General features: G+C 55.5%; 1 protein-coding gene across 7 annotated transcripts in view; it reads left to right on the top strand.

Moving 5' to 3' along the window:
• The window catches only part of ZMIZ1 (zinc finger MIZ-type containing 1), a 236,780-nt gene that overhangs the window by 23,702 nt on the left and 193,927 nt on the right, over positions 1 to 19,151 (top strand). The window contains exon 1 of one of the 7 annotated variants that reach the window (XM_046654625.1): positions 11,236 to 11,253. The exons of the other annotated variants lie outside the window; for them this stretch is intronic. The gene's annotated coding sequence lies outside the window, so the exon portion shown is untranslated. Of the gene's footprint in view, positions 1 to 11,235; positions 11,254 to 19,151 lie in introns of those variants that run through there. 7 annotated transcript variants of the gene reach the window in all.

Genomic DNA, 19,151 nt, shown 5'->3' with positions numbered 1-19,151 from the left:
TGAAGTGGTGTGAAGATGTCTTCCTCTTTCTAGGAGGTGGGAGTGCAGAGGACTTTCTGTCTTGGGGAGATAAAAGAGCCCGTTTGGGATGATTTTGATCAGCTTGAGCAAGTCGGTTTGACTTACAGGAAGAAGCCAATTTGCATCTTGGGAAAGAACTGAGTGTCAGGCCGAGGTGAGTGCTGGGTGGATTCATAAGTAAACAGTCGACTGAGGGCGCTGTCTGGGCCCAGCCCTACAATGCTGGGCTCATGTGGACACCACAGACCCGTTCCACATGTCACAGCTGCCCTTTGGACAGAAGGGGCCTAACTGAGTAAGAGCCTGCTGCCAGCAGTGCCAAGGAGCCGGCCCTCCGCCCTGGCTTCCCCGGTGCAGGAAGCCGGGTGAGTCCGGCTGCAGCCGGGCCTGTTTACTGCGGCTGCTGGCGTTGTGCGCCAGCCAGGTGCACAGCCCACCGGCCATGACACGTGGGCCATGCAGAAGGCTGTGAGCATGGGGCTGGGTGTCCTCTGCTCTCCCCGCCGCCGGGAGGGAGGTGCTAGAGCCAGGTTCCAGGCGTTTGGGCTGGTTGCACAGTGGTTACCAGACAGCCTCCAGAGTTGGGTCCAAATCCTTGCTCTGCCTGTCGCTAGCAGTCCTCTGAGTTTCTCGAGACTGACACTCCCTGGCCATGAAACAGGCAGTACTTACTTCCCAAGTTACTTTGAGAATTAAGTGAGGTGAAGTCTGTAGTGGATTTGTCAGTCATCCCTGCCCTGCCATGGGTGATTTTGGGCAAGTCCAAGGCCTTTCTGGGCCTCACTTTCCTCTGTCAGAAAGTGGTGGGGCTGGATGCTGGTCAGGGGCCTGGGACCCTCGGGCCAGAGGGGGCTGCGCCCACCCCCCAGGGTCCAGGAGCCCCAAATCTCAGATCAGCCAGGATTCATGTCTTGCACCTTCCACCTGTGGGACCCCATGCATTCCGACTTCCCCTCTCAGCACCTCAGTTTCCATGGGGAGAATGGGGCTGGTTAGGAGGAAATGTGATAATGTGTGGTTAGTGCTTAGCATAGAGCCAGGCCCATGGTAAATGCTCATAAATAAATTATATCTGAAATATTTATTTTGGGAAAAAATCTATTTTCAAATCAGAGTGCTATGGATGAAGTCAAATATTCTGACTTAATTCCAGATAATGCTAAATAGCAATGATAACTGTAATACGAATAGTTAGAAGACCATCCTTACAAGGCCATCTGTTGCTCCCCGAGCTTCCAGAGCTTCTGCAGTAATGTTTGTTCGTGGCCACCCTGCCCGGCCCCTCTGCTCCGATGGGGATCGTCAGTCTGTCTGCTATGACTGTTCTGGCGGCGGATGCACCGCTCCCCTGTCCTCTCATCGTCCTGCTCTTGCCTTGGGCCTGGAAGGCACCTAACAAATCCTGCTGTGTGTTCACCCAGAGACCCCACCTGGACCCCGCACTCCTGGGAGGTGCCCAGTTATTCTACAGGTATGGGGCTCTCTTTCCCTCAGAGTCCAGTCTTCGTTGTACCAAGCCTTTCGAGGACCCATGTCTCATGGCCACCTGGGATCCCCATACCTCGATCACGTGGTCAGTTTGAACATTGGCAGATGGCATCACTAAAGGCGCCTTGAGTGTGTCCTGTGTCTGGTCACTTAGCACGACGTCTACTTTGTTTGCTGAAACTGTTGTCTCGTGAGCTCCCTGTGAGCAGGCTCCTCACCCCCATTTCGTAGGTAGGTAATTGGGCAGAACCTGGTGCAACTAGTTACATTCTCTGCTTAAGTGGTGAGACTAGGATTTGGACCCGACTCCTGGCCTCAAGCCTCAGCTTCCCACTGGCCCTGCTGCCTCTGAGAGTTCCTGGAGGAAGCTAAAGGTGGAGGACAGGCTGGGAGAAGAGGGAAGGCGGAAGAGTCCTGATGGACAAACATTTGCCCAAGGAGCTAGAAGGGAGAGAGCTTCACAGAACCTCCAGCCTGGTGGTCAGGGGTGGGGAGGGGAGAATCAGCCCTTTTCCTGGAGAACTTTCTTAAGAACTTCTTTTTTTTAAGGTATGCTTTTTGGTGAGGAGGATTGGCCCTGAGCTAACATCTGTTGCCAATCTTCCTCTTTATTTTTTTTCTCCCCGAAGCCCCAGCGCATAGTTGTATATCCCAGTTGTAAGTCATTCTGGTTCTTATATGTGGGATGCCACCACAGCATGGCTTGATGAGCGGTGCATAGGTCCCTGCTCAGGATCCAAACCAGTGAACCCTGGGCTGCTGAAGTGGAGCCCGTTAACTTTACCACTTGGCCACGGGGCCGGCTGCTTGACACCTTCTTGACTCAGAACACTGCCTTCAGGGATTGATAGAAACAGGCTCCTGCAGTCCCTCCCTGCTCTCAGAATCCTGCACTCATTCCACACCTGGGTATGGATGCCCGCAGGGGAACAGCACTCTGCTAGGCTCTGGGGCTCTGATGTGACCAGAACAGGTAAGACCCCTACCTGCAGGGAGCCAAAGAGGGACACAGCCCACCAGCTGATGAGGGCCCCCTTTATGAGTTAGGATAAGTGCTAAGAAGGAAACAAGTTGGATGCTGGATGGAGAATACCGAGGGCGAGGGTATGGGAGGCCTGGAGGCAGGAAGGCCTTTCTGAGGAGGGCCATGAGATGCTGGGGGGTGGGGGAGGAGAGGACCTGAGGGCACAAGGAACAGCTTGTGCAAAGGCAGGCCCTGAGACTGGAAAGAGCTTGGCATGTTCTAGAAACTGAAAGGAGTCTCGTGTGGCCGGCGCCAAGTGGCCTGAGATGAGGTGCGCACCACCCACATCTTCCATGTCATTGTGCGTCTTCCACTTGCTCCCTGCCAGCCAGCAGAGCTGCCAGGCCTGGTGTAGGCATGGGCCCAAATTTACATGTGGGCTCCAGAAGGGGTTAGCTCCCTCCCTTCGCCAAGGGGCAGATGACAGACGACATCAGTGGCTCTTTCTGATTGCCTCTGACTGCCTCCCTCTTTGTAGTATGAACAGGAGGCCTGGCCTGAGTGCTGGGTCTGTACCCCGCTCGCCTCTCCACAGGGAAGCCGCACTTGCACTCTCTACCTGCTGATGTTTCAGCAACCCTTCTGTTGCCTTGGAGGGAGGAGAAGGCAGAGGAGTGGAAGGGCTGTCCCCAGGACAAGCCCAGGTTCTCCCACCCGAGCTTGGTCCTGGCCCCAAAACCTTCCTTTCTTTACTTTGGTCCTTGCTCAAAAACTCTGGGAGCAAGCTGCCTGGAATGAAATGTGAAGAACTCGAGATAATAATAAAATCAATTGGACTGTTTCCCCAGTAATTCTAGAGACTGATGCATCATTAATGTTGGTAATACAGTACCTGTCAGATCACAAACTTCTCAATAAATGTGCAGCTGGCCAGCTCTGATAGAAACTGGAGGCAAGCGGAGAATGAGGTTTGGGGCCTTTGATGTATGGCGTGTCAGCGGGCAGGGAGGTTTTTATCAATCCTGTCACTTCGGGCTTCTGTGCTCACTACATATGTGGTCTTCAGGGCACCTCTCTGTGAGCTGCCTGGATGCTAACTGCCCCCCATAGTGTGAGGAGGCAGAGGAACTGAGGGGCCACGACATATGGCCTGGAGCTCTCCATGGGGCCTCGTTACCAAGAGCTTGTAGGTGACACGGGCCGAGTGGATGGGCAAAGCCAGAGCCCTTTGAACCTGAAGCCATGGGCACTCAGGCACTCCATGGCATTTGTTGAGTCCCTACTGGGTCCAGGATGCCACTGGGCCCTGCCCTTGAGGGCTCCAGAGGGTTTAACGGAAGCCTAGGGCTTGGGGAGGGGCAGTGGTCAAGTGGTCACTTCTACCTAGGGGTCAAGGGTCAGAAGGGAGGTGGAAGCAGTGCCTGAGCTAATTGGCAGTGTCTGCCAGGTGGACAAGAGAGGAGGGCCTATTAGACAGGGGGCACTCACAGGCCCAGAAGCACCATGCCCCAGGAGTTTATGGGGGCAGGGGTGGCAAGGAGTTTGATGAGGCTAGGACCCCGGCAGCACTGGAGAGAGGGTGGGAGTTTCCTGGAGGCAGCGTGTGAGGTGGTTAGTGCATGCAGTCTGGAGCCAGACTGCTGGAGCTCCCATGCGTACCAGCTGGGCTACCTTGGAGAAGCAACTCAACTACTCTGTGCCTCAGTTTCTTCATCTATGAAATGGGGCTGTAGTAGCAGAATCCCCTTCCTTGGAGGGATCTTGTGAGTATAAGTGAATTAATGCTCGTACAGAGCTTAGAACAGGACCTGGTGCATTGCAGGCACCTGACCAATGCTGGCATTACTTTTGCACAGTTGTCTCAGTTAACCCTCCAGTAACCTGAGAGCCACGCAGATGAGACTCGGAGAGGTGAAGGCAGGCATCCAAATTCACACAGCCGGTAAGAAGGAGAGCTGGGTCGGGTGCTGTGGGCCTCAGGTGCTCGGAGGGAGAACGTGGCGTGGACAGGGCCCGCACCTGTCAGAGTACTGGGCCTGCGAGGTCACCTCACTAGCAGGGAGGTTAGTTGGCAGAGTGGGCAGTCGGGGCATGAGCTTCATTTGTTGGTAGCCTCTGGGGCTGGAGAAACTCTAAGCCTCAGGCCTCGAGCTTGGCTCATTGGAGCTGGCTCTGGGGTCTGGCTGGAGAAGGTTGGCTCCACCTGGCAGAGGAGCTGAGTGGGAACCACTTTGTTAGCAAATCCCAGCAGTGGGTTGGGGTTCAAATGCTGCTGGCTGCCCCCTGCCAGGGAGCAGGCCCTGAGAGCCAGTAACCCCGCAGCCTCCTTGACACCCAACCCTAGAGCCACAGCGTCAGAAACCAGAGCCAGACGACCAGTGGCAGTGGGAAGGGGGGTGGGGAGCTCTGATGCAGCTACAGCTGCCATGGACCTGCTAGGAACCTGCCCTGAGGGCCTGGGAGTTGGGTGTACCAGTGCTGGGAGCCCAGTGCTCCTGGGGTTCCCCTGGGCACAGGCCCCCCCCCTTGCACTGGCTGGGGGTCCCCCCAGTCTGCCTTTACTGTATTCCTCCCTCCCATGGCTCCACAGGATCTCCAGGATTTACTCACTGGCTCTGCATCTGTGTTTGCTTTGAAAGGAAGACCGGGTTGAGAGGCCCCCTGGGGTCTCAGAAAAGAGGAAGCAATCTTGTCAGCCTTGGATGTGGAAAAGACAAGACGGAGGGGCCTGCACTGTGCTTCCATCAGGGAGAGGTGGCGTCTTGGCCCAGGTCTGCCCCAGGCTCCCTCTTTGCCTCTTGGAGCCTCTGTGACCCCTATGGGTCCTCCTGGTGCTGAGCCTGGGACGCTGGCACTCATTCTAGGTTGGGGAGGATGGCTGGTCCTGCATTTTGCAGATGACTTGCCTGGGAAGAATTTCTCTCCATAGCCCCCACTCCTACCACATGGCCTGGGCTTGGAGGAGGTGTCCCGTCCCTCCTAGAGAAAGCTCAGGCCCCTGTGGGAGTGATGGCCGAGTGAGGCGCTGAGAGAAGCTCAAGGGGCCAGCCCGGTGGTTAAGTCGCGTGCTGCACTTCTGTGGCCCGGGGTTCATGGGTTCAGATCCCAGGTGCAGACCTAGCACCGCTTGTCAAGCCATGGAGTGGTGGCATCCCACATAAAATAGAGGAGGATTGGTGCAGATGTTAGTTCAGTGACAGGCTTCCGCAAACAAAAAGAAGAAGTTTGGCAACAGCAGTTAGCTCAGGGCCAATCTTCCTCACAAAAAAACGAAAAGAGAGAGCCAGAGAAGCTGCTAGGTACATAGCTGCAGATGCCTTAGAAAGAGGAGCACGTGGCCCTCTTTTCATTACCTGGAGTGCCTGGTCCCAGAAGCAGGTAGGAGCATGGGTGCTGGCTGGTCCTTCCCTACGTGGGTCCCACCACTACTGCTTATATGACCTGAACAAATTTTCAGCCCCTCTGAATATCACTTTACTTATCACCAAAATGGGGGTCCTTGTGCCCACCTGTTTGGGGGTGTGGTGATGCTCAGAATACATTTGCTGTTGAGGGCCGACTCTGTACCAGGCTCTGTGTGACTGATCCTGGTCTGACCCCAGGAGCTCAAAGCCTCACTGGAGAACAAGACAGGCCAGCGTTCCTCCAGCAGGAGGGCCCAGGGGCTGTGCTGAGAGCCCTGCCGAGTGGAGCAGCTCAGGTCAGCCTGCTGGGGAGGGGTCTTCAGGCAGGGCTTCCCACAGGAGGTAATCTTTGAGCCGCACTCCAAAGGTGAGTCGGGGATGGTTCACAGAAAAGGGGCAGTGGAGGGGTCAGGCCTGGGCGGGGGAGGCATGGCCAGGGGCTGAATGGGGGCCTGATTGCAGCCCTTCAGTGTCGTTCGTGCCTTAGAGTGTATCCTTGACTCAGGGCCAACGGGAAGAGATTTTGGATGAGGAGTGGCACAGCCAGATCTGATTTACAGAAGGGTCCCTCTGCTGGCTGCTTGGAGGGTGGGCTCACAGGGGCTCTGAGGAGCCCTGCCACTGTCCGGGAGGAGGGCCTGAGGCCCAGTGCTGGCAGGGAGCTGGGCATGGAGCAGGGGCCCGGCAGTGCTGCATATGGGGGTGGATGATGGTTGGTAGGGGCGCTGGGTGCCCTGGAATCCGAGGGAAGTGAATTCCGGGTACTGGGGGGCAGTGCTCTCGACCCTTGGGCTCCTGCACACCGACCCTGTGCACTTGTATAACCGTGCAGGCGCGGGCCTTGGCCCAGCGTATCTGGGCAGGCAAGTGCATCTAGAAAGCCGCGTGAGAACTGCAGGTCCGATGAGGAGCACAGAGGCTGGGACTCCAAGGGGTCCCGAGAGGACAGGAGTCTCTGGAGGAAAAGGGTGGAGCTGACCACAGACTGCAGGATCTTGAAGGGACACGTGGAGGTACCCTGGGGGTGGACTTGGCCGGAAAGAGGAGAGAAGAGGACCAAACTCTTACCTTGAGAGTAAATTCAGCAGATACTTAGAAAGCACCCTTCCTGTGCCGGCCCTGTGGGGGATCAGGGCAAGGTTCTTGCTCTGGGGAGCTACTGACTGTCTAATGGAGGGGGCCACAGAGGGCTGGCAAAGTGCTGGCTCACTCTGCTGGAGAAGGTGGCAAAGGAGTTAGTCCTGTGGGATGAGTGGGAAATTCCCAGGCCAAGAAGTGAGTGAAGAGCATCTAAGGCAGAGGGAATAGCACCTGCAAAGGCTCAGAGTACCAGAGGGATGTTGTCAGAGGGGCATGGCCCTTAAAGTCAGGCTAGGGGCAGCAAGTCAGCCAGGCCTCCCAAGTCAGAAAAGAAAGACCAGGGCCTGCTGGATCCTGGGAGGCCTGAGATCCTCAGCTCCATGGACGTTTGGGAGTAATAGGGAGGTCAGTGCTTACCAGGTGCTGCCAGCCTGAGGAGGGTGATTGGCCAAAGTGCCAGCCCACTGACAGCCTGCATGTTTCTTCTTGGCACAGCCACATTCCCGGGAGCTGTGGCGTCAGAGAAAGGCCTGTTTGTCCAGAGGGAGGAGCCGCCTCCAGGCAGGTGACTGGCACCTGCCTCTCTGGGTTAAAGTCCGTCTGGGTGAACCAGGGCAGGGAAGAAGGGAGGAGGGTGGCCAGGTCACAGCCTTCCTGACAGGTGCGCCCTGTCATCCCACACGAAGACAAGCCGTGGGGCCCCAGGAGCCAGGGCTGCTGCTCGCACTGTCCCCTGCTCCCCAACACACACACACTGAGAATGCACTGTGAGCCCTCCACATTCTGGGCATGTGAGGACAAGGTGTCAATTACTGACGTCCAGTAACCACAACACAGAGAGGTACCTGAGGACCAAAGCGGGGAAGTGGCCTGCTCCAGGTCACACAGCAAGTTGGACCACTGACCAGCTCTCAGGCTCCCCCATGGCACTGCGGCTCCCAAAGCTTTGGGATGAACTAGCTGGGTGCCCCTATGACTCAGGATCTGGCCACCTTCTCTGTAACTGTAACTCCTTCCTTGGCTACGACTCACCCCCAGGAGGAGCAGCTGTCTGCCAGCGGTAAACTCTCTCCTGAGGGAATCACAGCTTTCTTCACCTCCGTGCGCCTGAAACAACCCAAGGAAACAAACCCAGCGAGCCCTGGTCCTCGCCTGGGCTGGCCCAGGCGCTACCCAGCGGGGTAGAAGATGTGGGCGGGGAATGTGGGCATGGTGAAACGCAGCAGCCCTCCTGACAGGGAGGCAGAAATCCCAGCTCTGGAAGCATGTACACACGGTTATTTTTAGCCCTCGGAGGGCTGTGGGCACAGCAGGATGACCTGCAGTTGGCTCAACCCCTCTCTTGTTCCCCCCAGGAGAGGGGCCTTCCTTTGCCCCCTGCCCTCCCCTGCCAGCCTCAGGGCTGGGCCATGACCTCCAGGGCTTGCCGAGAGAAGGAGTGGGCGGGTCTCCACGAGGTGGCCGCGCCTGGAGCTGAGGCTGAGGCCAGCTTACGAGGGGCAGGATGTGGTTTTCAGAGAGGCAACATTTCAACTTGCAAGAGAAATATTGGAGTCACACGATTTCATGCGTTTTCCATGGGCTCTTATTCTCTTTTCCATGTACCTTCCCTAGTCTGGGCATCAGGAGGCCTGGTCCTGAATGCATATGCTGCGCTGGTCACCATTGTGTGCCCCCGGGCAGGTAGAGCACCTCTCAGCATCTCATCCATGCCCTCATCCATAAAGTGGGATAATTCCCAACCTGGCTGCCGGTGGTAGGGGGTGAGCTGACGAGATCATGGATGTTCACTCACTTGTTTGTTCAACAAACGGTTACTGAGCATCGATTTTGTGCCAGACACTATTCTAGCCACTGGATATAAAGCAGTGAGCCAGCCTAACAAGGTGCTAACTCTCTTGGGGCTAATATCATCAGGGTAGGGGCGAGATACAGATAATAAAGAGTACGTGCATAAACAATAATCAGCTTACAGCATGTGTAATACAGGAATACAATGGAGTGATGTGTTATGGAGTGACCAGGGTGGAAGAGGGGCATGTAGTTTAGAGAAGGGCAATCAGGAAGAATCCCCTGAGAAACTTAAATAAAACAGAGCCAGCCACCGTGAGGGAAGGAAGTGATGAGAGGGAACCGCAGCTGCAAAGGCCCTGGGGCAGGGCAACCAGCAAGGCTGGAATGCAGCCATGATTTGGGAGCAAGCAGTGTACTTGGGGAGGTAGGGAGGGGCCAGATGCACAAGGCGTGTGGGCCATGGGAACGCCATGGGGAGGGCTCCAAACAGGAAAAGATTTACTTAACAGCTACAAGGAAGAGGAGGAGGGAAGTGAGAGTGGGAGGCCAGTGAGGGCTATTGTGCTCACCCAGGCAAAGGAACTGGTGAGAGGTGGGCCGATTGGAACGTAGAGAGGGTGAGCTGTAGAAGTGGCAGATGGCTTGGCTGAGAGGGAGCATCAGAATCAAGAATGGCTCCTTGACTTTTGAATTTGATGCTGGGTTGTGGTAGGGACAGGGCAATTGGTCTAGTAGGAGCCAGAAGAGGGTGGGGGGAGAGCAGGGTCTGGGGGATGGAAGCTTTTCTGGACACACACGTTTGTGATGTCTGTCGACATTCCAGTGGAGAGGGTTGCTCAGGGGAGTGGCCACATGGCATGGCTCTCCTCCTGGGGGCTCTCTGCCAGCTTTCAGCCAGGCTGCGTGGGCAGTGCTCCCTCGGGGCCTGGCCTGAGGTTTTGTCCCAGTGCGTCATGGATGAGGGCCTTCCCGTCCCCTGGCTTGGAGGTGGGTGTGGGTGAGGGTGGGCAGCTGCGATGCGGAGCGGGTTGAAGGCTCTGCCCAAAAGGCAGACCTCAGGGCTTCCTGATGGGGGACGTTGGGCCATCATTTCCCTTTGGCTGGACCCAAGCCCTGGGTGTCACTACCAAGCCTCATTCTCAGCTCGATCAACCTCTTAGGGTGAAATGGCAGCGGCTCCTCATGTGTCTTGGACCAGGACGCCCAGGGCAGAGGGAGTAGTAACATGTTTGTGATTTTTAACAGCAAACCTTGTTCCTTTTCATTTTGTTATTAGCCAGCTGTGTGACCCTGAACATGTACCACTCCGTCTCCCCCCAGGCCTCAGAAGCCCCACCTGAGACAGCATGATGGAGCAGAAGGTCCTCAGGGACCTTCTCTAGTGATTCCACCTCTGTATTGAGACGCTGCATTCTGATTGGGGAGGTTTGGTGATGAGGGTCATCGTGTGTGTCAAGGCCTGGAGGCCAGACTGTGGAGACACCTTGCAGGGCCCTGGGAACCAGATGAGTATGGCAGAGAGGCCCATGGAAGGATGGCCAAGAGAAATGAGGCGGGGATGCCAGGCTGCCTGCATAGGGTCAAAGGGACCAGCTTACCATACAAGCAATTGTGCCCTTGGGAAAATCTCTAGGCTTTTTAAAGCCTCCGATTTGCTATCTGCAAAATGGGGATAATAAGTGTCCCTGATCTCAGAGGGATGAGTAACTACTGAGGTAATGTGAGGAGAGCCACCCGCTTAGCTCCTGCTGGTAGAATCTCTTCAATTTCCGGAGATTGCCTTCTCCTTGTCCCTCCAGTTTGTAGGCGGAATCCAAATTTGGGGCAAGAGCTCTCTCGCTGTTGGGGCTTTCTGTGAGAGCCACAATCCCAGGCCTGGGAGTCCCGCCAGACCTAACTCTGGAGGCCGCGAGCCTCCCTGGGGCCTTGGGGCCTGGCCCACTGGCTGTGGCTTTCTGAGCACCAGCTTTAGGTATTGCTAGTTAGGTGTTTAACCAGAGGCAGTAATGAGCTCTGAAATCATGCCAGTTTTGTGTTTTATTTCTTGAAGAAGAGATGGGCTTTGATTTCCTATCAACATTGATGTGGTTGCTGTTGTTGTGTTGTTGTGTGTGTGTCAACTGCTCTGGGTTTTAGAGCTGTAGGGGAAAGTGAGGAAAATAGCAGATGCTGTATTCATTTGCCACCAAACTGTCTTGAAATGCTATAAATATTTTCTAAAAAGACTAGCTTCCCAAACCCCATGTGTTAGTTATCTCCTCCCTGAGAAACTGATTCCCGAAAATTAAGACAAATAACCTCTTAAATCACAGTTGTTAACCTCAGGTGTAAAAACTGTAACCATGCCAGCAGCAGGTCAGAGTGACTCTGCTCCGCCTGCGTGACTCTGGGTGGCATTGAGACGGCGGTGGCTGCAGCAGAGAGCGAAGAACCCTGTGCTCTATCCAGAGGCCCGAGTCAGAAGACTTGGTTGGCTACTCACTGCTGCGTGACCTTAAGCCGGTGAGCTCACCTCTCTGAGCCTCTTGTTTCCTTATCTGTGTAACAGAGACATGTTACCTGCCACCCCTTGGAGCTAGCAAGTGTTGCTGAGCTGTGCTCATGCTCCTCAAAGGTACGCAGAGGTGACTGTGGGGTTCACACCCTGCATTAATTGGGACTGAGAAAGCCCCTCTACCCCTGTCCCCTCCAGCCCTGTGGCTGTGTTGAGGCCAGTCTCCAGTGCCGGGGCACTTGATGGTCTCTTTTCACCAGAGAGAGCCCAAGGGGACTTGGAGTCCCCAGCAGGCAGGTAGCAAAGTAACACCATGGTTTATTCTCCTTGAGTTTGTCGCTCTGTTTTATTTCTGTTCATGGTGAATGAGGCTCATTTTGTATTTAAGGTAATGCTATAAAATTTTTTTTAATAAATGTATTTTAGCAAATACTGAATTGATTTCAAGAAAAATGTTAAAGAGATGGCAGGAGGAAATGACAGAAATCAGGAAGCTGGTTAGGAAACATGAGGGGCTCTGCACACTGTCTGGGTCAGCTTTTCTGTACTGTTCCCCTCGGTGCACCTTCCATCTCCGTGCCATTTCACCTCCTCGTAGAGAGGTGGGCAGGGAGGAGCTGCTGGAAGATGCTTCCTTGGTGCATGTTCTCTGGCTGCATGATCCTCAGAGGGGACCACCACAGCCATAACACCCTCTCCTGGCTCTGCGCCCGCTGTGGCCGACCGCTGGTGGAGTGTAGTCACTGCTCTACTCACAGGGATGTCAAATACAATAGGTTTTGTTTTATGCTTCGTCTAGGAGTGACAGCCTGGAATGCTGTATGGAAAAGTAATTCTGAGGTCATGTTTGAGCTCTAAGAGGGTATGGGGGGGATTGGTAATGGCTCCCCTGGGTGTGGGAAGGAAGCTTGGTGATGCACCTGCCTGTCACTCAGGACCTCCCCCAAGCCTGTGACTGGATCCTGTCCACATTGCATTGTACTGCCAGTGCCAGGTGTGGTGGTCAGCCAGGGGATGGAGCCGGAAGCTCCTGGTAGAAGGAAGCAGGTGCTCCTTGGGTGGCCCTTGCCCCTTATGAGGGGGCATCCCCTAACCAAGTCACAGGCCCCGGAGGGTCAGCACCCAGCCCTGTGCTCGTTGAGTCCATGTGCTTCCCATGACCCCACCCCACCATGGCTAGCCCAGGACTGCACACAGCAGAGGTGCCCAGGAAGCACATTGACCAGACCCAAGAACGATAGATGTGCTGCCAAGGTGTCGGATCCCTCGTCCCTTGTTCTTGGGGTCCACGCCAGAGCAGGCATCCAGGTTTCTGGTTTAGAAATCCTGGCTGTTATGTATACAGACATCATGATCATGCTCTGTCATCATACTCAGAGTGTTCACTCTACTGTTGTCTTCATATCTGGCCAGTAGATGAAGCAGCCTCGTTTGCCCCCATTTTACAGGTGAGGGCCAGAGTTGGCAAGTGACTTGTTTAAGGTCACACAGCCAGTTAATGTAGAGACCTCTCCTGAACCTGTAACACTCACCTCCTGGCTGCTTTGCCTTCTACACACAAAGATAGCTCAAAGGACTTTGTGTATCCTGGTATTTAAACTTCGTTTGTTCCTTCATTTGTTTGGAATCTTCGTAGCCTGGTAGGTAAGAGCTCTGGAGTCAGATGGTCTGCTTTGCATTTCAACCACTTCCTGACCATGTGACCTTAGGCAAGTTTCTCTATCTCTCTGTGCCTCAATTTACTCATCTATAAAATGGGCAGGATTACCACAGAGAGCTGCTGTGGTGGTTAACAGTGCCTGCTGACTTAGGGTGAGGGTTCTTGAGGGCCAGCTGGCAGTGGTCACTCCTTCATAGGGCCGTATGGGGGTTCGCCCTCTCTGCTGGGCACTGAAGAATCGTAGAGGTGGCTGGCAAGAGCAGTCATAGTCTGGTGAATGTGAGGCAAGAGGTGGATGTATCCACTAAGAGAGAGCATTTTGGGTGGACAGGCAAGGTCAGAGGTGTGCTGGGCCCCAGGACATGGTGGGAGGAGGGACAGCTTCCATCAGTCCTGCTGCATGAGGGGGCATTAAGAAAGGCTTATCTCTCTGAGGGGGTTTCCTAGAACAGGGCTGCAGAGGGACCTGGATGGGCAAGAGCCCAGAAGCATGAAATGGGATGGCCCTGAGGTCCAGGCATAGAGCACTGGCACCAGGAGGCTGGCCTAACCCTGGCAGATGACTACATCCAGGACTTCTCTAGACAGAGCATAGTCCCCACCCCCACTGCCCTGTCACCCTTTGTAGCTGAGGCCTCTGGGCTCCACTGCAGGGTAGGGTGAGGGTTGAGGAGAAGTGGGAAGGCCAAGTTGGTTTGTCCCAGTGATGGCAGAGGGAATCCTGCCTGAGAGCCTTGGCACAGGGTAATTGTCTATTATTGTTCACCGGCTGGTGAGCCAGCGCCCCACCGTCTGTCTTTCTGCCTGCCTGCCTGCCTGTCTGTCTGTCTATCTATCTCTCCTCTCTGCATCTGCCTGTGCAGTGTGGTATAAACAGCCCCTCCCAACATATAGCCACCACGGATTCGCTTGCAGGCCTGGTGTGGACACTCCAGTCCACCCAGAGACCCATTTATTCTGTCACTGGGGCATGGGGCCCAGTTTTAATCATCCTTGCTCCACCACGAGACACAGATGGTTGTATTATTAATAGTCATAATTAATCAGCATCCACGGAGGACCTCTCCCCTGGGCGTCAGAGCCTCTGAACGGGCAGCCCAGGAGGGCCTGTTCCAGTCTCCACTTTACTGATGGGGAATCGAGCCTGGGGCAGGGACGTATCCCATGGGAGGTGCACCGGGGAGTGGGTCCCAGGCCCAAATCCCAGGTCTAGTGATGGCGCTCTAGTGTTCCTGCCCAGAAGTAGACTGTTCGCTGCCCGCACACTGCCCCAGCACCCCGAGGTTCTAGGACGCTGGTCGCTGGGAGACCTTCAGTGCTGGGGGCTGGAGGACACACTCAGCCCAGGGGGTGGACTCGGTGCCCTTAGGCCAAGAGCAGAGGAAGAAAGGTCCAATGGGAGGGTGGAAAGGCCAGAGGGAGGCAGGGCCTAGTGGGCAAGCAGGAGGGGCTGAGGGTAAGGAGGTGGCCCTGGGTGGAGGGGGTGCCAAATACCAGCTTACCCCTCCACCCCCCACCAGGCAGTGGACCTGAGCTTGGTGCCGGCTGCTTCTCGTTCTAAGCGCTGCGTCCTGGGGATGGTGATTTAATGTTTGCGGCAGGCAGCTCCTGATTTATGGGCCTGTTGTGGACGGGCCTGACGCCATGAGCACACAGCAGCAAGGGGCTTCTCGCACAGCCCTGCAGATGGCCGCCTGCCCACCTGCTCCCCTTGCCAGCACTCCCGGGCCTCTACCTCAGGCCTGTCCACAGCCCCGCTCGGCAGCCCCCTGGAGGTATTAGCCCCAGTGCAGATGTGTGCCATTCTGGGTGTGAGCACGTGTGCAGATGAGCACAAGTGTGCCTGAGTGCTCCCATGGGTGTGCCTGCATGCATTGGTGAGGGGAGTGCATGCATCTCTGTGATGCGTGGGCATGTATGTGTCGGGGTGTGATGGGGTACCTGCCTATGGGCATGCAGCCACCACCTCAGCCTGTCTTCCTCAGATGGACACCAGCCACACTCACACACCCACACATGTACACACGCTGTGAGAAGCATGCTGGCTGAGCTGTCCTGGTCTGATCATTAGGCTCACCAGGAGGACTCCGTCATGGTGAGTGAGTGCAGAGGCCCTGGCCCAGGAGTCCTGCCTGGCAGCGGGGAGGCTGGGAGGGAGTAATGCAGCACCTGTCCCAGGCCCCCAAGCTGTGCTCTTGAGTCACCACTCCCCACCATGCTCAGAAGCCCTCACTTACTCCATGCCAGGTCTTGGGGACAGCCCCGTGTCATGGGAGAGGCCAGTTGCGATTGGGCAGATCAGGGCACAAGCCTAGGTTGTGTCACTGCCATGTCGCAGTTCCCTCTGCCTCTCCCATCCTACGCGTCTTCCCATCTGCAAAATGGTTTTCACAACAGCCACCTCATGGAGCCACCTCACCTTGTGAGGATTAAAGGAGTGTAAAAGCTGCTAGATAAGTCGAGACTCAAGCCTCAGTTTCCCCATCTATAAAATGGTAGCAATGACCCTCACTGGCCATCTCACGGGGCTGGTTTGAGGATTAGATGAGAAAGGGGCTCTATGAAGAGTATGCGGTGGTACCCACAGTGCTTGTCCTTGCTCTGAGCATGAGAGTCAAGGACTCTGGGCATGAGGTGGCAGGGAGTTTCAGCGATGTATAGGGCCTGGGACAGACGCTTTCATTGGAATCCCTGGCTGCCACACTCCAGCCTTGGGATTTGGGCAGGCGACTTCCTCTTTATCTTCTTCTGAATCTCTAGGAACCTTGGATTCCTCATCTTTCAAGAGGGCGTATGCACAGAGTGGACCTTGTGGTGTGGTGGAAAGATTCATGTGAAATGTGTGTTGAGCATAGCACAGAGCTTGACATAAAGCAGCCGCTCAGGTCAGCGGTATTTGTTATTATTTTTGCCAGCCTAATTGCCATACAGGTAGACACTAAGTTTGGAAACACAGGTGAATGCACAGTGAATGATATGTTGATATCACACTACTCTATTATCTATGTTTGCAGACGTCATGGCCATCAGTCCCCACCCAAGAAGACTTCAGGCCCTGCTTGAGGGCAGCTTAGAGAGGCTATGGTGAAATTGTGCCCCAGCCTATAGGATGGCACCCTGGGGATTGAGGGGGTTGGTGCTGACTCTGCTAGCTCCTGGGAACCAGAGTGCTGGGGCCCCCACAGCCACCTAGCTCCCCAGTAGGAGGCTGGTGGTCACCTCTATCCCCTCTTCAACTGTACTCCTGCAGGCCTGAGGCCCTGAAAGGAGGCCCAGAGGGGAACGTGATGTCTCACCTGAGCCAGGTGAGGACTGCAGACCCTCTGGCAGCCCAGGGCTTTCTCCTACTGTCTGCAGACGGAGCCAGTAAATGGCACCCATGACATGTGGGCTCCCTGGTCTGTGTGCTTCATGCCAGCTGCCGGGGTCCCGAAGAGGTGCAAAGTCCCCATCGTGGCAGGGGCTTTGCTGAAGAAGTGAACCCCTGGTGCCCAGGCCAGGACTAGCAGACATAGCCAGGGCTGTAGAGGCTCAGAGATTGTGGGGGCCAAGGTGGGCCCAGATGGGCAGGGAAGAGAGGAGGCAAGCCAGGCTGGAGCCAGACCTTGAAGGACAAGGGGAGTTAGCTCTCTGGAAGGGACAGCATTCCAGAGGGACAGAAGTGTGTGGGCAAAGGTTTGGAGTCGTTCTTGGGGAAAGGCATGCACTTTCCCATAAGACATCTGGGCTGCTCTGGCCCAGATGGCCCCGGCTCTTGGTAACCAGTGGCCAGGGGTGAAGCAGATGGCCAGTGAGGGGTGGGGCCAGCCTCAGGCCTGAGCCAAGGGATGCCAAGTGGCCCACTCAGGCCAGAGCCTAAGACCTTGGCACCAGCCACTGGGAGCTCTCAACTTGAGAGTTAATGATTCATTTGTGGCCAATTTCTGCTGGCCTTTGCCTGGAAATTCCCCAGCCTGCCTCTTCCCTCTGCTCTGGGAGCTCCAAGAGTACAGTCTCATTTACACTTGGCTGAGAACATCTCACCCACTATCCAGGGAATGTTTTTTAAAATGACAGCAGGAGCAATGCAGGTGAGCCATTAGGAAGAACTGATTCTGGGCTGCAGGCCAGGGGCTGGGCTGGTTGGTTAGAGTGTGGTAGAGTTAGAGGCCCACCTCTGACTCTGTGTACCAAGGGCTGATGGAAGGAACCCTGTTCTTGTTTGTGGTGCCCCCTCCCCCATTTAGTTCAGAGCAGATGTGAACAGAACCCAGTCTAGTGTAATTTGAAAAATATTGCAACAGTTACAAAGGGGGAAATAGAGTCTGACCCAGAGCAGAACTCGGCTGAGTAGAAAAAGCAATAGAACAAAGGCCCTGGGGCAAGAAAGTCCAGGGGAGGTTGTTCAGGGAGGTTGAGTAGTTGTGGTACGCCTGGAGTGTGGAAGGTGTGAGAGGCGTCTAAAAGTATGGACACAACTCACAGGTGAAGGGCTTAGAGGGTGTGGCAAGTTGGCAGTGAGAGGTGCTGGCAGTGGGGAGTCAGGGCTGGTCCCTGCCCAGGGACAGGTATGTTTGATTTGGGTTTTTGGGTCACTTGCCCATTTGTGTCTTGATTCTGCTGGTCAGCAAACCTTCCTTGACAGCCTGCTTTGTGCCAGCTCAGGCCCAAGCCCTGCATGGGTCCCTGTACCTGCGTGGATGTGGACTAGATGGAAGGGTCATGTGTAGCAAGTCAGGTGAGGGGCAACAGGGACCCAGCAGAGCCGCATGCTGTTGGAATGAGCATGGGTCTGTGCAGAGGCAGGGGGATGGTTGATGACTTCTTCAGACTCACCCAACCCTGTCAGCCCACGTCTTTCTGTGAGCATGGTGGGGGTGTTTCCTTGAGGAAACGCATGTTCCTGATAGACTGTGGACAGACAGACTGGAGGTTACCCTGTCCTGGAAGCTCACATGGTCCTACCGCTTCCGAATGTGTATCTGTTACTCTGCAGATGAGCAGACTGAGAGGGGAGGGTCAATGACAGAGCCCAGGCACAGCTCAGGGCCCTGTCTCCCAGTCCTGGCTGGTTGCACACATATCCCCTCCCCCTCTCCCTCCCCTACTGATTTAGGAGTCTGTCTCCAAACCAGGCAAAACAGAGCAGCCTGATCCTCCAGGTGGAAATGTCCGGGGGCTTGGGGAAGGGGTTTCCTTTATATCATTTCAACTTTGCAGATTTACTTTCTGATTATTCCTTGGCAGTCCCCAGCACTGGCAGTGAACAGCCGCTCTCCCCAGAATGTTTCCCCATGACAGCAGCTTTCTCTGGCGAGGGTGCTATCAACACTCGGCAGGGCCTCCTCTCAGCTCCCAGCTCCCAGCTTCAGCTCCTGAGAAGCAACAGCTTCTGAAAGGCGTTCAAGAATGTGGTGCTCTCCCCGTACCGTGGGGCCAGAGCTGGGGCGGGCATGGGCCTCACCTCTTTGTTCCCTGCAGCAGCCAGCAGCCTTGCCCGGCCTCTGAGCTTCAAATGGCCCTGATTGTGGATGGTTCCCAAGCACAGAGGCAAGGTGGTATCAGGTATCCGCTGTCCCCTGCAGCCCTGGTGCCCAGGTCCTTGCCACGGCTCATTGGCAAGAGGGAGCCTGTCTCCCTAGGGCAGCTCTGCCAGGCCTGTCTGTGGCCCAGAGACCAGTGGTGGCCCAACTCCGCAGCCTCCGTGGTCTGTGTCATGCTGGCTTAGGCATCCTGAGTCAGAGCCAGGAAATGGATCTCTGTGTGGGGGTGGAGGTGCTGCTGCCCTGGGCAGCCTAGGTGAACCCCAACCTCCTACTGGTCCATGCTTGCGGGGGGCCTGGCTTCATGCATCCCCTGGCCTGGATTTGACCTGTGCCTGGAGGAGGGGCTGAGGTGACAGCTGGCTCCCTGCTCCAATTACTGTGCCTAAGCCCCTAACTCCACATGCCAGTAACTGCCATTGAAGATGTGCAAGGCTGTTGACTGGACAGAGCGCTCAGACACAGACACAGACGCAGCTAGGCTGCTGCACCTTTACTGAAGCTGTCCCGCTTTCCTGGAGTGCCCTTCCCAGACTTGTCTCTGTGCAAGAATTTACCCAAGAATCACTGCTTTGGGGAAGCCTTCCCTGCAGCCCCTCCTCCAGCTGAAGCTGTCCCCTTTTCCTTTGACCACCATCTATTGACCCCTGTGACGGCTTTTATCACAAAGAAGTGTAATCACGTTTTCCTGGAAAGGGCGTGCACATTTGCCTGCCCGAGTGCT

The sequence above is a fragment of the Equus quagga genome, chromosome 2 (genome assembly GCF_021613505.1).
Source record: "Equus quagga isolate Etosha38 chromosome 2, UCLA_HA_Equagga_1.0, whole genome shotgun sequence".
Classification (NCBI taxonomy): domain Eukaryota; kingdom Metazoa; phylum Chordata; class Mammalia; order Perissodactyla; family Equidae; genus Equus; species Equus quagga.
This window is presented reverse-complemented; position numbering and strand designations above follow the sequence as displayed.